Genomic DNA, 16,407 nt, shown 5'->3' with positions numbered 1-16,407 from the left:
CATGTGCGTAAAACATCCACCGTGATCGAGACTAGTGATTGACAGAAAGTGACGTTTGTGGGAGGTGACAGGGGGGGTCGGCGAAATGCAGGCATACCAGTGCGTTCAAACGCCGTTACAGTGGCGTGCATAAATTAGGCACTGCAATGCCCTACGCAGCTTGAGTACTCATAGCGTGCGATGAAGTTAGCAATTGCTGAGTAAGGTCTGCGCTTGTGCCAGTGTGCGTGAGGCTCCATTTGTACTCCATGTTACCGATGGTTTCCCAGTCTTGCTAAACATTCCGGATGTGTGTAAGGTAAGGCGGGCGTCCCTATATAGTGCTGCGATGGCATAGCGATCGCAGTGGATTAGCATATCATCGCAGTCAGACTGCGTGCGTAATCGCAGCAATCCGTAGTGAATCAGGTTTTCAGTCCCAATTATTGTAATTACTTATCACTGTTATATATGCAGAAAAAAGAAATTATATACCGCCTGAATGTATTAAAAGGCACAGGCAGGGACAGGGACTTCTAAAGAATCCCGCCCGTGTTCAGAGTGAAGTGACTGCATCGGTGATCTCCTCGCTCCTCTTTCGGTACTCCTGCGCATGCGCAGTCTACTGACTACACATGTGCAGCGGCCATTGCATAGGCAAATGCAGGGGGGGGTCTGGTTGCCTGGAAACCTCCCTCCCCAGCCCCCACCATGACCACAATAGAAATATTACTATAATAGAATTATACTAGTGCTGCATGTTCTTCTCACTATCACAAATGAAATAATCAGCACCACCTGTGGATCTTTTAACATGTGTCAGCCAGTATTAAATACACCTATGCACCAACTAGGAGATATGGAAAACATGCACTGTTAGGGGTGCACTGCTATAGACTATAAATAGGGTTAAGTATTAATACTGTATAATAATAATAAACTATCCAGTGTACAGGGCAGTGCTAGGTTCTTCTGCTGCTCCCCCAGGCTGGTCTTGTATGTGCTGGAATTATGACACACAATACACTTTGTATGATGCATATTAAAGCTATTTAAGTGCTCATTATGCCCTCTTCATGGACTGGCCACACTCACTCTAAAATCAAGCTATCGGAAGCCCCCCTCTATAAATCCTGTGTTTGCCACTGCATTGCCTGGGGAGAGCTCCAGTGGAACCCTTGCCCAGTCATTTCTGCGGAATGTAGCCCATAAGCTACAGCAGCTAACTTCATCTTCAGATGGCATTAGCCGCGGGGGCCAAATTTGGTCAGTTTGACAGCTTTGCTGCCCCCATACAAGCGTCTGCTGTCAGAAATAGAGGGTCGCGGCAGATATGGAGTTATCTCCTGCAGTCCCTCCATGGTATATGAAGGGGATACTTAATAATTGCGGTATGCCCCTAAAACTGGTGTTTTCGGGGGGAATATCCAGCAAATATTATTTGATAAATATCACAAATCCAGGTAGTGTGCAGAAATGTTCCAGCTATCCCATACAAGGGTATATACGGCCTGATTTTTCAGGATTTAGGGCCTGATTCAGACCCACTTGCAAGCGCATTGCGCTCGCAAGCGGGTCTATGGTGGCCCAGTGTGCACGCGTGCCGTGCGCAACGCGCATGCGCAAGCCCCATAAATAGTGAGAAATCACTCGCTCCGGGGCTCGCAACAAATGGGGCGCTGTCGATGTTGATCGACAGCTCGCCCCATTTTGTAGGCAGGGAGGGGGGGTGGCTAAACAAACGGAGGCATTCCCGAAGGAACGCCTGCTGTTTGTGGGCGGCCCTACTGACATCACTTGTGATGTCAGTAATGGACTTCCTGCTCTAATAGAGCTTGTGAGACCTGAGACCCTACCACAGGGTCTCCTCGCAAGTCCAATGGTCGCGATAATTGCGGCCATCTCCTGCCCGCTCGCACTAGCTATGGGTGGGCACCATCCTGATTCAGAGCGTGAGCTCGCAAATAGCGAGCGCCTCTGAATCAGGCCCTTAATACCAAGTATGCTGAAAAAAAATTAAACCAAAAGGTGAAATACATTTTTTTCCAGTTAACTTTTACTCATTAAGGCAGAGCATACACCATATAGAACCCAGATCAAGGTATGGAAATCACACAAAGCCTTGGAATTCTTTCAGATAAGCCTCTTCACACTATGGACCTGATTCAGACCCGCTCGCTAGGTTGCGCTCGCTCGCTGTGAGAGATTTTTGCCCATCTGCGCATACGTATAATTTTCAGTGCGCATGCGCAAGCCAGTATTTGCAATCTGATTTTGGTTGCTCGTAAGCCACTATCAGATCGCTTCTTTGAGTGACAGATAGTGCTGTTTGTGGGTGGTAACAGGGGAAGGTGCTTGTAAACGGTGGAGTGGTGCGTGTCAGGCCGTCAAAACGCCGTTTAAAAGCGTGCATAATTAGCAAAGTAGCGTCATTGAACGCGTCACCTGCATGTATTTCATCCCACACTGATCGCAGTGCTTGCGGCGGGGAAAGGCAACCTCAAGGGCTGCGAGCATCTCCGATGGCTCTCGATGTTACCGATTAATCCTACAATTCCCAGAGATGACGTGTGTTGCGAGTGGTAAGGGGGCGTCTTTATACACTAGCGAGCGCTCATTGCCTCAGCTTGCTAAGACATAGAGGGCAGTGCGAGCGCATAATTTAAATATTCGGCCCCTTTTTGCCAGCGAGCGATCGCATCTTGCGAGGTACCAAGGACCCAGAGTCTCGGATGGGCCCAAATCACTTAAAGGTCACCAACTGCACAATGATAGGAAAAATCTTAAACTGAAAGTAACCCCCAAGTTTACCCCCTGCAAAAAATGCATCAAGTGCACATGGGCAGTAGTAATCAATGATGCCACAGAGACAACGTCATTACATGCGGTGACACTTCTCCATCCATGCCACAGCGGCCACCTAGGAAGAACTGAGGATGCAAACACTGCAGCACCATCGGTGGACTGTGGATGAATCGCAGCTGGTGCACCAGCAGCACAGCAGCGGTACAGGCACACGAGTGCATGGCAGGTGCAGCGCCCATCAGAGCTACTGTGTGAGTGTAAATGTTTAGTTTATTCCATTATTTCAGTTATGCACCTGGAAATACCCTTTCATTTATTACAGCCATCTTACTAGCTCATTCCAGTTCTCACCTGGGGTTAGTTAAATTAAATATTACATTATTGTGCATGCTAGCCTGGTTGTGCTTTTTCTGTGTCTGGTGGGAGAACCCTTGCCTCTCTACTCGAGCGTGGTCTAAGTTGAAAGTTGTTGGTAAACGAAGAAGTAAAAAGGTGGATCTATCAGAGAGATTACTCCAACTTGCACCCAATCCGCACCATCTATATCATCACCTTAAACTGGGCACCACAAACGGAATTTTTGCAGCAAATAGTTTGCACACAAACTTTTTATCCTCAAATAACACGAAGAAACATTCAGGATGAAACTTGAAAAGTGCAGCATGACGCTGCTCGCGCTCTGGGTAGTCAGGGACAATAAATGGCATGAAAGATGGATAAGGCACATAAATGAGTTATATGAATATGACAGCAAATGCAATTGTTAGTTTGGTAATGTGACAGCACCCTTGGATTTCTTTCCAGCGCACAAAAGTATATATCTCGCTGCTCGTTCACCTGGAATAATATGACTTGATTTCATTATTCCATTATCTTGCTTGTAGCTTGTACTTAGATCATATCTTCCTCGGATGAAAACATTTGCACGCAGCAAGTGAGAAGTGATTCGCTACCAGAGGTGCTGTCTATTGGATCTTTAAAGCAAAACTAACAACCCATTTGTGATACATGTGAGAAAGCTGTTCTATTTAATTCTAAAATAAAAGTAACTAAATGCACATTTTCGCCATCCTCGTTTATTGCATGATGTTACAGCTTTCTGATCGTGCCGGGCTTATACCACATACATGACAACATTACGCAAAATAACGGGTACATTGGTACATCTGACTAGAATAAATGTATGGATGCAATTGCGGCTACCTGCCCTGAGGCACGAGGCACACTACACACACTACAGAAAACTTGTGATCACCAGTGTCTCAGTCCCCACGGCCATTACTCAGATGGTCGATTATCGAAGGATCTGCGACCGCCGTTTGTACGTACAGTACTTGCTTGGTTCTGCAAACCTGACAGTGGGCATTTCAATACATTCCCAGGCGGCTACAGCATTAGTATATTTTTTGCCCAGCATCTGCTGCATCCGGGATCGCAGCTGATATTGCATTAGGATCCATCTCTGAATCAGACCCAGTGCCTAAATGCAAACAATCGATGGGCATATCTATAATGATTGTAGGGTATGCTGTGCACACGGGCCCCTGGAGGTCCCACACCACATGCCCTGTCCCATAACCTATAATTACCTCTCTGATGACGTCGCTGTAATCACTGGGAAAATGGCATGGGCGCCATTTTCCTGATGATCAACACGCAGTAGAGAAAAAACGCTAGGAAAATTAGAACTGTATAAAATGGGGGCCATGCGAGCCCTGAATGTATATCCTCTGAACGAATGTACTTCTGTGACATCTGTATGCTCTAATTGTCTCAAGCACCTTTAGCAAGGGGACTCATCTTTTTAAAGACATTTTGAACAATAAACATCCTGCCTTAAGACGCCTGTATCTGCTTTTATCCTGTGATCACCAGAATAACACAAAATTCTATTCCGTTCTCTGGCTATTCTGGATTGAGTGCAGTATCTCCAAACTGGAATCCTGTGCCAGCTACCCGGTGCAGACTGGTCCATAGTGAGGGATCAGTGGGAATAAGCTGACACTACCCAGGAAGTGTTGCAGCAGCGTGTCCACACATACCCAAAAGTAGACAGTTGCAGGTGGCGGTGGTACAGGCCTGTGTGTAACATGCGGTGATGGTGTAGGACAGGGATGGGGAACCTAAGGCCCGGGGCCCGTATAAGGCCCTCGGAATCATTTGGCCTGGCCCTCTGAGCTTTTTCCTGCTAGCCTCATCTGGCTAGCAGGGTGCCTAGAATGGCACTCTGCAGAGCCAGAATCTATGCAGCAGTGATACCTGGAGCGTTTCATACAGTCACACCGCTGCCCTTACAGCTCCTGGGGCATCCTCAAGATGGTCCGGGCATTGATGTAATCACCAGCGATTGTGACCACGCATCATGTGACATCACACGGGGCGTGGCCTGCACCGGGCCCGCAAATAATGTTATATATATATACTCACCCACTACACAGGAGTCAGTAACAGGTGGCTTCTGATGGTGAAAGGGAAATCCCTAGCAGTGGTGAGTAAGCCCACTCAGATTACTCAGGGAAGAGTAACCACTCTCTATCAGTGATAAAAAAATCTCTGATCGCCTGGCAAAGCGAGGTCACCCGGTCACAGATTGTCTCCTGAATTGTATCTCCTCCACCCTTGCTTTACTCAAGCTGGCGCTCAGCATACTGGCACATTGGTAGCTTGTGACCCATGTCGGGTCCTCTTGAATAAATAGCAGGCCTGGAAATTGCACATGTAAAAACGTCCTTTACCCCGGCCTCTATAGGACATATGGAAGAGCTATGTAGCACCCACAACCTAACCCACCTCCTTCTGCCCAACTGATTTCCTCATGACAAAACAGAATTCGTTTTGCTGGTGACAGTCAGGTGCAGACTTCACACTGAAAATACAGTCCTCATGCTGATGTGCCTCAAGATTACCCCAGGGCAGGGCGTTCTTCTGCCTATTCCTGGCACTGTCCTATCATAATATGGTTGAATATTTTCAGCTTAGCGGTAATAGATGATGTCGTGAATTGTGTCTGTGTCACTGAGGGGATATGTGCAGTGGAGTAGAAGACAGCTTGCACTAATATGTGTATGCTCCTATTACTATGTGATATGCCCAGTGTCAGACTAGCTCAGTGGTTCCCAAACTTTTTTGAATCATGGCGCCCTAGAGTATCAGCATTGTTTTCACGGTACCCCTAAGTCAATAGTTTGTTATAGAGAAATTCAGAAAATAATGTAGTAAAGTAGTAAAGTGAAGTAAATTGTGCTGACCTGTCATCCTTAGGGTCAGTTATGTGGTGGGGGACAGGTTTGCGCTTCTGTTTGTCCAAATATTTACATTACATTGACCATAAAAAATTTGATTTGGTGCTGGACCACCAACCTCAGGTACCCCTGCAAGTGTCCTGGGGCACCCCAGGGTGCCACGGCGCACAGTTTGGGAACCACTGGACTAGCCCATGAAGGGCACACCAGGGAATGCAATGGTAGGGACCCAAGCTTACAGTGTGTGGCCAGTCATCAGAGGGGGTGTGGCCAGCCAAAACGGATGGACTTGGCCAACCATTAGCGAGGACATGCAAAGAACAGGGCCCCTTTATTGAAAGAGGGGATAGGGGTGTGTCAGCACCGCCCACTTTGATTTGCAGGAGGGCTCATCTTATTGTAGTTCCATAGAAAGAAATAAAGCAACAAAGTTCATCCATGACCCTGCTCCACACCTAGAGGATGGGGTAGGGCCCCCGGCCGCCACCCAAGTCAGTGTAATGCGCAACATGAAAGATCCTGCAGTCAGCATAGGGATTATTAAGCAATAAGCTACAGTGTATTCCCCCTGAGAAGGAGGCCCTGCCAGGCTTTACTCATACTGTAGACTGGGAGTCTGAGGAGGTCACAAGAATCTATGCCTCATCCAAGCGAGGCAAACTGAGTGGGGTTCAAACGGCCAGCATGGCCTTAGTGTGTAAAATGACTTGGTACATAAACATAGCTGCCTATCCTATATTACTCAGATAGATAGATAGATAGAGCAGCATTGGTATCGGGCGTCACTAGAGGGTGTGGGGGGTGCGGGCCGCACCGAGTGTCACCCTCCAAGGGGGTGACACCAAAAGCCGAACACTTAGGCCGCAAAAACCCCCTCTGACAGACTGGAGTGCAGGGCAGTACCATGTTCTTAAGCCCTGTCCACCTCGCAGCAAATTGCGTCAATTTGGAGGCAGAGCCAATATGACGTGATTCCATGAGTTACAGCACCAGGTGACAGCACTAATATGTGTAAGATAGATAGATAGATAGATAGATAGATAGATAGATAGATACAGATAGATACAGGGCCGGTTCTCCCGTTACGCATGGTACGCAGCTGCGTAAGGCGCCACATAGTGAAGGGCGCCTCAGCTGCGTACCATGCGGGCCGCGGTGCAGACTGTGTCTCTGTGACACAGCTGCACCGCGTGTGTAGCGCTGACCGGACGGAGTTCGGTCAGCGCTACACAGCACAAACACACAGCCGCCGGCTTCGGAAGCTGTGTGTTTGCTTTAGCAGCTGATGAGAGTCAGACAGACTCTCATTGGCTGCTGCTCCCACTGCCAGAGCCGGACATCTTCCGGCTCCCGCAGTGGGTAATGGGAGTGACGCGTCACTCCCATGACGCGTCACTCCCATAATGCAAAGCGGCGAACGGAGGAACTGATCTCGGCGGCAGGAGCGGGTGTCAGGTAAGTTTTTTTTTTTTTTTTTTATTATGTCTCTACTGCGGGGGGAGGTTGATTACTACTGGGGGCACTACAAGGGGGGGACTACTGGGAGCACTACAAGGGGGGGAATACTGGGAGCACTACAAGGGGGGTGACTACTGGGAGCACTACAAGGGGGGGACTACTGGGAGCACTCAAGGGGGGGACTACTGGGAGCGCTACAAGGGGCGGGACTACTGAGAGCACTACAAGGGGGGGACTACTGAGAGCACTACAAGGGGGGGAATACTACTGGGGGCACTACAAGGGGGCTACTACTGGGGGCACTACAAGAGGGGGGACTATTACTAGGGGCACTATATAATGGGCACTGCATAGGGGGGTACCACTACTGGGGGCACTGCATGGGGAGGTGAGTACTACTGGGGCACTATATAAGGGGCTTACTACTGGGGGCACAAGGGGCACTGCACTGGGGGGACCACTACCGGGGGCACAGTAAAAGTGGCACTGCATAGGGGGGGGGCGCCAAAAAAATACTCGCTTACCAAAAAAATTGGGCTAGGGCCGGCCCTGGATAGATAGATAAGGATATAAATAGATACATAGATAGGATATAGATAGATAGTTAGGAGATAGATAGATAGGATAGAGATAGATAGGTAAGGATATGGACAGATAGATAGATAGATAGATAGATAGATAGATAGATAGATAGATAGATAGATAGATAGAATACATATAGACAGGTAAGGAGATAGATAGATAGATAGATAGATAGATAGATAGATAGATAGATAGATAGGATAAAGATAGATAGATTCCAGTTGCTGTTGTATTAGATTCCTTTAGGCACGATGTGATATGTGATCTTTACAAGATTAGCTGTTGATAGTATTTTCCTTGTCTCAGCATTACTTGGGAAGGTGACAATGTACATCAGGGGTCTTCAACCTTTAAGGCAGTGTGGGCCACATTAAAAAATTCAACGAAGCCGAGGGCCACTAAGCTATACTGCGGTATTTAAACTCTGCCCCCTCCTCACACAATTATGACTCATAACTGCCCCCCTCTGCAGTGCCCTCAGTAGTGCCCCTTATGCAGTGCCCCCAGTAGTGGTCCCCCCTATGCAGTGTCCCCAGTAGTAGTCCCCCCTGCTGTGCCCCCAGTAGTAGTCCCCCCTATGCAGTGCCCCCAGTAGTGCCCCTTATATAATGCCCCCAGTAGTAGTCCCCCCTATGCAGTACCCCCAGTAGTAGTCTCCCCTATGCAGTGCCCCCAGTAGTGGTCCCCTTATGCAGGCCCCCAGAAGTGATGCCCCCTATGCAGTGCCCCTTATACAGTGCCCCCAGTAGTGGTCCCCCTTATGCAGGCCCCCAGTAGCGATGCCCCCTATGCAGTGCCCCTTATACAGTGCCCCCAGTAGTGGTCCCCCTTATGCAGGCCCCCAGTAGTGATGCTCCCTATGCAGTGCCCCTTATACAGTGCCCCCTGTAGTGGTCCCCCTTATGCAGGCCCCCAGTACAGATGACCCCTGTAGTGCCCCTTATACAGTGCCCCCTGTAGTGGTCCTTATTATTCAGTGCCCTCAGTAGTGCAGCAGACAAACACACAGGTAAAGTAAATAAAAAACAAAACATTTACCTGAATCCTCGCTCCCGCTGCCGTCCAGTCCTCCGTCCTCCCGGGCCGACCTCTCTGAATTATGGGAGAAACGTCATGACGTCTCTCCCATTACCCACTGCAGGAGCCGGCAGGCGGAGCTCACGAGTGACCTCCAGCCCGGCTCTTGCAGTGGGCGCAGCAGAAAATGAGAGTCTCTCTGACTCTCATTGGCTACTGATTAACACACACATCGCCGCAGGAGGGCGGCGATGTGTGTGCAGCAGCACCAGCAGCCAATGAGAGCCTGTCTAACTCTCATTGGCTGGCTGTCAAAACAAACACACTGCCATAGTTGCCAAGTAAGCTTATAACAAGCGGAATTGGGCGTGTTTTTTGTACAAGTTGCTTGCTTTTTTTGCAAGTAGCTTTTTGCCTGTTTTTGGGCTTGTTTTTTTTAAGGTTGCTTATTTTTGGGCTTGATTTTTTTGTGTGTATTGCCGAGGCACCCCTGGAGGTAAGTAAATGTGTGTGTGTGATGTGTGTTTTTTTTGCTCTGGTAGTGACTGAGGGAGGGGGGGAGGTTGTGTCTGGGGAATAGAGGGCAGTGGACAGGGTGAAGTTGGAGGGGGCAGGCAAGAAGGAGAGGTAAACTAGATGATAGAATGAGGCAGGTACATGGGGGTGAGTTAAAATTACTGAGGCTATTAAAAAGAGGGGATAATGGAATTAGACAGAGGACAGGAATGAAGGAGGTAAGGAAGAGGGGTGAGAGAAATGCGGAGAAGAATAGTCAAGTAAAGGAAAGGTGGGTACACACTAGACGATATATCGCCTGATCCTGCTGATTGGGCCGACATATCGGCCAGTGTGTACCCACTATGCGTGACCCTGCGCACTTCAGCGGGTCGTCCATCGGGGTCGTTCCGTCGGCCTGCATGTAGGGCCAATGGAACGACCCAGATGCCGGCATAGTGGATGGAGCCGGTACCCGACATATCGGACGTTTGGTCACTACATCATGTATTGACCGCCCGATATATATTGCATGGTCGGGTGTCGCATCGCTGGGCACACACATTGACAAGTGTGAACCCAGCTGACGGCTGGCAAGGGAATGAGGTATGAAAAGAGGGAGGAGGTAAAAATATGGAGGCTGGTGTAGAGGGAGAAAATCAATATAGGCAGATAAGACTGTGCATACACTAAAATATTTAGGTCTGCACTACGGTAATCATCGGCGGGCCACGGGTTGAAGAACCCTGATGTACATAGTGCGTGAAGAAGATATCTGATGCAGAACATACTAATGATAATATGTTACATTAAATACAGATTTTTTATTCTTAAGTAACTATGCAAGTTTTACAAATTTAAAATTGTCAGATCTCCTTAGGATTACAAAACAAAATAGTGGGTTGTCCAACTTCAGACAACTTTCATTTATTGGCTTACCCCATGCCTACTTAAAATGTTTTCCTTTATTGAATTCTAGTGAATTATATTTAAAGACATGAATTAAAGATAAGGTTAATAAACAAGACGGGAACAGGGTTAGGAGAGCCCAGGTGTAAGTACAGTACATATAGACAAAGCATGCGTTCTTATATGTGTACTGAAGTATAATAACACATTCCCACACTTTCATCTATAAGCTGATGATGGGGTAAAGCTGCATACACACACAACGATCTTTTGAATGATTATTGTTAAACGATATCATTTAACGATAATCGTTTGAGAAAATCGTTCACTTTCTGAGTCAAACGATGAACGATTATCGTTCATGCGCGTTCACGTTTGTAGTTTGTAGTTCAGTCAGACTTGTCAACTCAACGATTTTCATTAAGGGAATATGCAAAAATCGTTTGTAGTTCAAAAAAATCGTTCATTACACTTTAAAAAATCTGACAGATAATCATTCATAAGATCGTTCATAAAATCGTTGGTAATAAAATCGTTGTGTGTGTATGCAGCTTAAGATGAATTTATGGGGATTTCCACCTTGCAACAAATTGGCTTCTTGGTGATGCTATAACTGCGGGATTGAAAACATTGCTTTTTTTTCTAACCATCATTTGTGATTTCAAGCCACATATTTATAGAATAAGCTGCTCTGTATAAACCATTTTATCCAGTGTGAACAGATCACCATAGCTGAATGCTAATGTCAATAAAGATTCAGCTTTGCTGATATCAATACATGGTTGAAAAGCACCAAAGGAGACCAAGAAATTTTTTTTTTACAAGTTGAAGGAGGGCAAGTATGGGCCAGTAAAGCTGTACCACTGTGCACATCTCCTTTAAATGATTTTGATTAAATGATTTTCCATATTTTTCTGGATTATGTCTGTGTTTTTGAACCATGTTTTATATAATTTGGCAGAACTGTTTATGCTCGTTATCCCTGATATAACACAGCTCTGCTGGTCTCTCTACATTGGTCAAAATTCTATACAGGTAGTAGGGATGTGTCTTATCACAAAAGAACCATAATGAAGAACACTGCCAAATGATATAAATAAGTGACTGAAAAATGGAAGCTCAAAAAAAATAAAATATACATAATATTTAGTAAAAACTACAGAAAAGCTTGAACATATCAATACATGAAATACATGCAGAGGTGAAAACCCCTCCTAAGTTTATTTATTTCAACCTTTTAAATTCTTTAGTCCGTATTGTTCTAGACAAAGTTAAAAACCCTGAATGTAAATGAATCTATTTACTGTATTAAAAACTATATAGTAGTAGAGGGTGAGCATGCACTATATGTACTATTATATTTGCCATGTGGTCACTGTTACATGATACATATGCTAACTTAAATATATAACATTCCCTCCCTGGCTGTCTATTTAGTTATTAGCAAAAGTGTTTCAGTCTTGGCATAATGATTTGGCTTAAATGTGTAGCTGGGGAAAGGCGGGTAACTTAACTGAGGGATCTATGTACTAAGCCTTGAAGAGAGATAAAGTGGATGGAGAAGTACCAGCCAGTCAGCTCCTAACTGCCATGTTACAGGCTGTGTTTGAAAAATGACAATTTGGAGCTGATTGGTTGGTACTTTATCTGTGACTGTATGCAGTACACACATGCTCATGCATTAATATTAATTTATGGGGTTACAAAAATTTCTTTAGAATAAGACAAATTCCAATTTGTTTTTTAATTGTTTACGTATTAGAAAATAGTTTTTAGTATTAGTATTAGCATACTTTTAATATAGTTGTTTTTATTTAATTTTTTATAATTTTGTTAATGTACTTTTCATAAATGTCATGTCCATTAACAGTATAGAAAGTGGCACTACAACTGTTAGTCACTAAATAGTTATTATGCCCATGTAATGTATACATTAGAAGATTACTTGGTTTATTTTATTTATAAAGTGATTACTATAAGTATAGTCACACTATTGCAATATTGCCAGAAAATACCCGACAAAGAAAATTTATCAGAAAGTACATTGTTTCCCGATAGGAAAAAAAATAAACAATATATTTAGTCAAGTTCCTAATTATGACTTATTCTCCCAGGCGGAAATAAAAATTAATAAAAAATATAAATAAATTACCAATCTGAAAACCTTTGCAGAACATCGCACTTTAATTTTTGTCTGAATAATTTATTGATAATTTGATCTTCAGAGGATCTGTTGACAAATGGACCCAAGGCTTTTACCTGTTTATATATTTATGAGGGCTACTGAATCTCGTACATCCAAATCATTCCTGGGATTTATTTATAAAACCCCATTGCTTTTAAAAACATTTAGTATTAAGGAAACTGTTCCTGTTGATAGTTCCTTACTGAAATTCCGTTTCTGCATTCGCCTCTTGCAATGCTGGTAACAAACCAATATCTCAACACAGTATTATTTGTTTTCTCTCTATTCTTGTAAAGGGAAGTCAGATTTAAATGGGAGAAAACAAATTCTTTTTGCTGTCTAATAATTATTGTTTAGTCTATTTGTGTCTTTGGCATGACAATTAGATTGCAAGCTCTGTAGATTAGCGATACATACACTGTTATAAACTCCAAGAGTTTGATTCCATAATTCACTGAATTTGAAATAAAACATTATAGTACCTTATTAATTGGCCTCAGCAGTATCTTCTTCTTGTCCTTTAGATCTTCTCATTGACTTCTCTGGCTGAAGAAGTTGACTGAAAGGAATTTTATTCTGTAGCTGGATGACTACAATAGAGTCAATGATGAGGGAAGGAGATATGTATTATTCTTTTAGACAAGTGGGGTGTGAGGTGGATTATGGGAGGAGAAATATCACTGTAGATCATATCACCTGACACTCTTCTTTATTCAGCCATTGAAGCATCTACGGGAGAATTGTCTCAACTTGACAAGCCCACCAGGATATGTTTTAACCTGCAAGCCTTTAGATTGGCATAAATAATGATGTTGGTGTTTTGTAAAAATGTATTGAAGTTTTAGAGCTACAGAGAGTATATATGGAAAAAGTACCTGATATAAGTACCTGGATATCTAAAGGTGGTTTGGTACCACCTATATCTGCCGGGCTGGGTTAAGGACCACATGGGCCTGAGGCTGAAAATGAACAAGGGCCTGTGAGAAGTGTACACCCCAACACTATCAGCCCCGATGTCTCCTTAAATATGTAAAAATAGAACATTTGAATTGTTTTGTGAGGAAATTAGAAATACAATTTTAATACTTCCAGTTTATGGCCGATTGTGTGGCCAGCTCTTCATCATCATACTGTCATCATGATGATGGGCCTATTTTTATCTGGAGGCCTGGTGCTGTAGAACCATCCATGCCATTGTTAATCTGGCCCTGTATATCTGTATTTACTCATCCAATTACCATGCTGTTCAGCACTAGTTACGTGGCGTAGGAGACTGTAGGTAACTATAAATTGAATAGAAGGGCAAGATATCAATAGATTTAGGAACCTTGCGACCATGGCCTGAGTGTTTTCTGTCTGCTACTGGATATGCTGCTTTTACAATCCGACACAAACCCAGGTGTATTTTGCATTTAATATTATTGCAGTTTTACATCACTGGCCAAAACCATTGAAAATCACCATTTTTGAAAAATGCCTCTTGATAAACAAACTCCCTAGTCTTAATGAGGTGTCTTAGTCTGAATCAACTCATCTCTTAACAAAATGATTGGCGCGTCACTTCATTTTCCTGGTCTGGGTGTGAGCGGTGCAGGAGCAGTAGTGTGACCATTTACCACCATCCAGATAAAGGAGAGGGAGGGACGATCTATGCCGAATGGTTGTAGATTTAGGTTCCATACAAAAGGTCGATATGGAAAAAGGTTGACATGACTAAAGGTCGACAGTACGGAAGGTCAAAAGGTACAAGAGGTAGACAGGTTCAAATGGTTTACATGAAAATGGCTGATGCAGAAATGGTTGACACATTTTTTTTTTATTGTTAGGTTTAGAGTTAGGTACTTACGTAGAGTTAGGGTTAGACCCTAGGCGGTACGGTTAGGTTTATGCACTTACCCTGGTGGTTAGGTTTAGGCACTAGGAGGGATGTTAAGGTTAGGCACCAAGGGGATGATTAGGGTTAGGGTGAAGATTAGGGTTAGAAAAAATAAAAATGTGTTGGCCATTTCTGGGTCAACCATTTTCATGTCCCCCTTTTGAACCTGTGGACCTTCTGTACTGTCTATTGCATGTCGACTTGTTTCCATGTCGACCTTTTGATGTTGACCCTTTTGTTTTCTGCCTTTTGTATTACACCCGTAGATTCACACTTCTTCCACTTCTATATAATGGACTGCTCTGATGTCCAATGCCCTTACAATGGTTTTCTGCCCTACCACATATTTGTATCTCAGGGCCTAATTGACACCCGCTTGCGAGCGCTGAGCGCTTGCAAGCGGGTCGATGTTGGCCCAGTGCGCATGCGCACGATGGAGGTGGCATCGTCGTGCGCATGCGCGAGACCCGGATAGTCTCGCTACAAAGGGGGCGTGCTGTCGATGGTGAGTGACAGCACGCCCCCTTTGGTGGGCATGCCGGGGGCATGGCTGCCCAGACGGAGGCATTCCAATGGGAACGCCTACCGTCTGGGGCCGGCTCCACTGACATCACAAGTGATGTCAGTGGGAGTGCTCTCGGCTCTGATAGAGCCGAAAGCACTCCAGGGCTTGCGGCAACAAGACCCTACCACAAGGGTCTCGTTGCAAGCCCGATGGTTAAATGGTCTTGACCATCGCGACCGTCTTCCTGGCCGCTCGCTATAGCTGTGGGTGGTCACCCACAGCTATACGAGCGGCCAGGAGGCCGCTCTAAAAATTCAGAAGGACGGCCCTGATTCAGGGCCTCAGTCTTTAATCAGATGTTTGAATTGTTTGGAATCTCTAAATGTTTTGTGGTTAGTCTCTTCCATGATGTAGGGCCTCGCTTATAATTACAAAATAATAGACAACAGATGCTCCCCTAATTCCTTACACAGGAGGGTTTACTTAAAACGTGTAACTTTCCAGGTAATGTATTGCACCTGCGAAAACGTTTGCAATGACAACTTTTCATTTTGACCATTTCTGTTTGTTTCTACTTTTTAGGCACAGTAGTTTCTAACTTTGGAATAATTATTTGGATTTGACATGATGTTTAATAATATGTGGAATAGTGCCAAACAATCTACTTCAAATACAGAACTAATGTCACCTTTATTCTTGTCAGTTATAGTGTTGTACAATGGATATAACTGTATAGTATAAGTTGTCCTTTATTCTATTATTAAAACTACCATCATGCTGTGTCCTGGCCTGGTGAGGGTCCGGCGCCAGTCGTTGCTCTCTCCCTGCCCTGATGTACCGCACGCCGGCGTTCTGCTAGAGCTGATAGCTGTAGGCAAGAGGGAAGTGTTATGGAGGAGGATCCCCCCTTGGATCCATCACTAGTATGTAGCAACATTATCCACAACCCAACTGATGATCATTGTTTGCCACTGACCTAAGCAATTTGGCAACCACATTGTGGGCTCAGTGATTACACTAATGGCTTACAGAAGTCCAGGCAATCATGAGTATATTTATCACTAGGCACGTGCCTATGGGCACCACTTGCAGGCCCTCCTCAACAGTGCCAGGAGAGGTGATTGGAGCAATCACCCTGTCTCACTCTGCCATAGTATTCAGTAGAGAATGGGGAGCTAACTGTAATATATGTGCACCTTGTTAATAATAATTGTCAGTTTTGAACACACAATATACAGTATTCCATGCAGGAGACTCAAACACCAGACCTCATGGGTCATAGTCCAACACTTATCGCATGTTCTATTGGCTACTATAGAACATACGTAAATTCTAGCTATGTGTAAACTACATA

Source organism: Taudactylus pleione, unplaced genomic scaffold (assembly GCF_031769625.1).
Source record: "Taudactylus pleione unplaced genomic scaffold, aTauple2 ptg000665l, whole genome shotgun sequence".
Lineage (NCBI taxonomy): Eukaryota > Metazoa > Chordata > Amphibia > Anura > Myobatrachidae > Taudactylus > Taudactylus pleione.
This window is presented reverse-complemented; position numbering follows the sequence as displayed.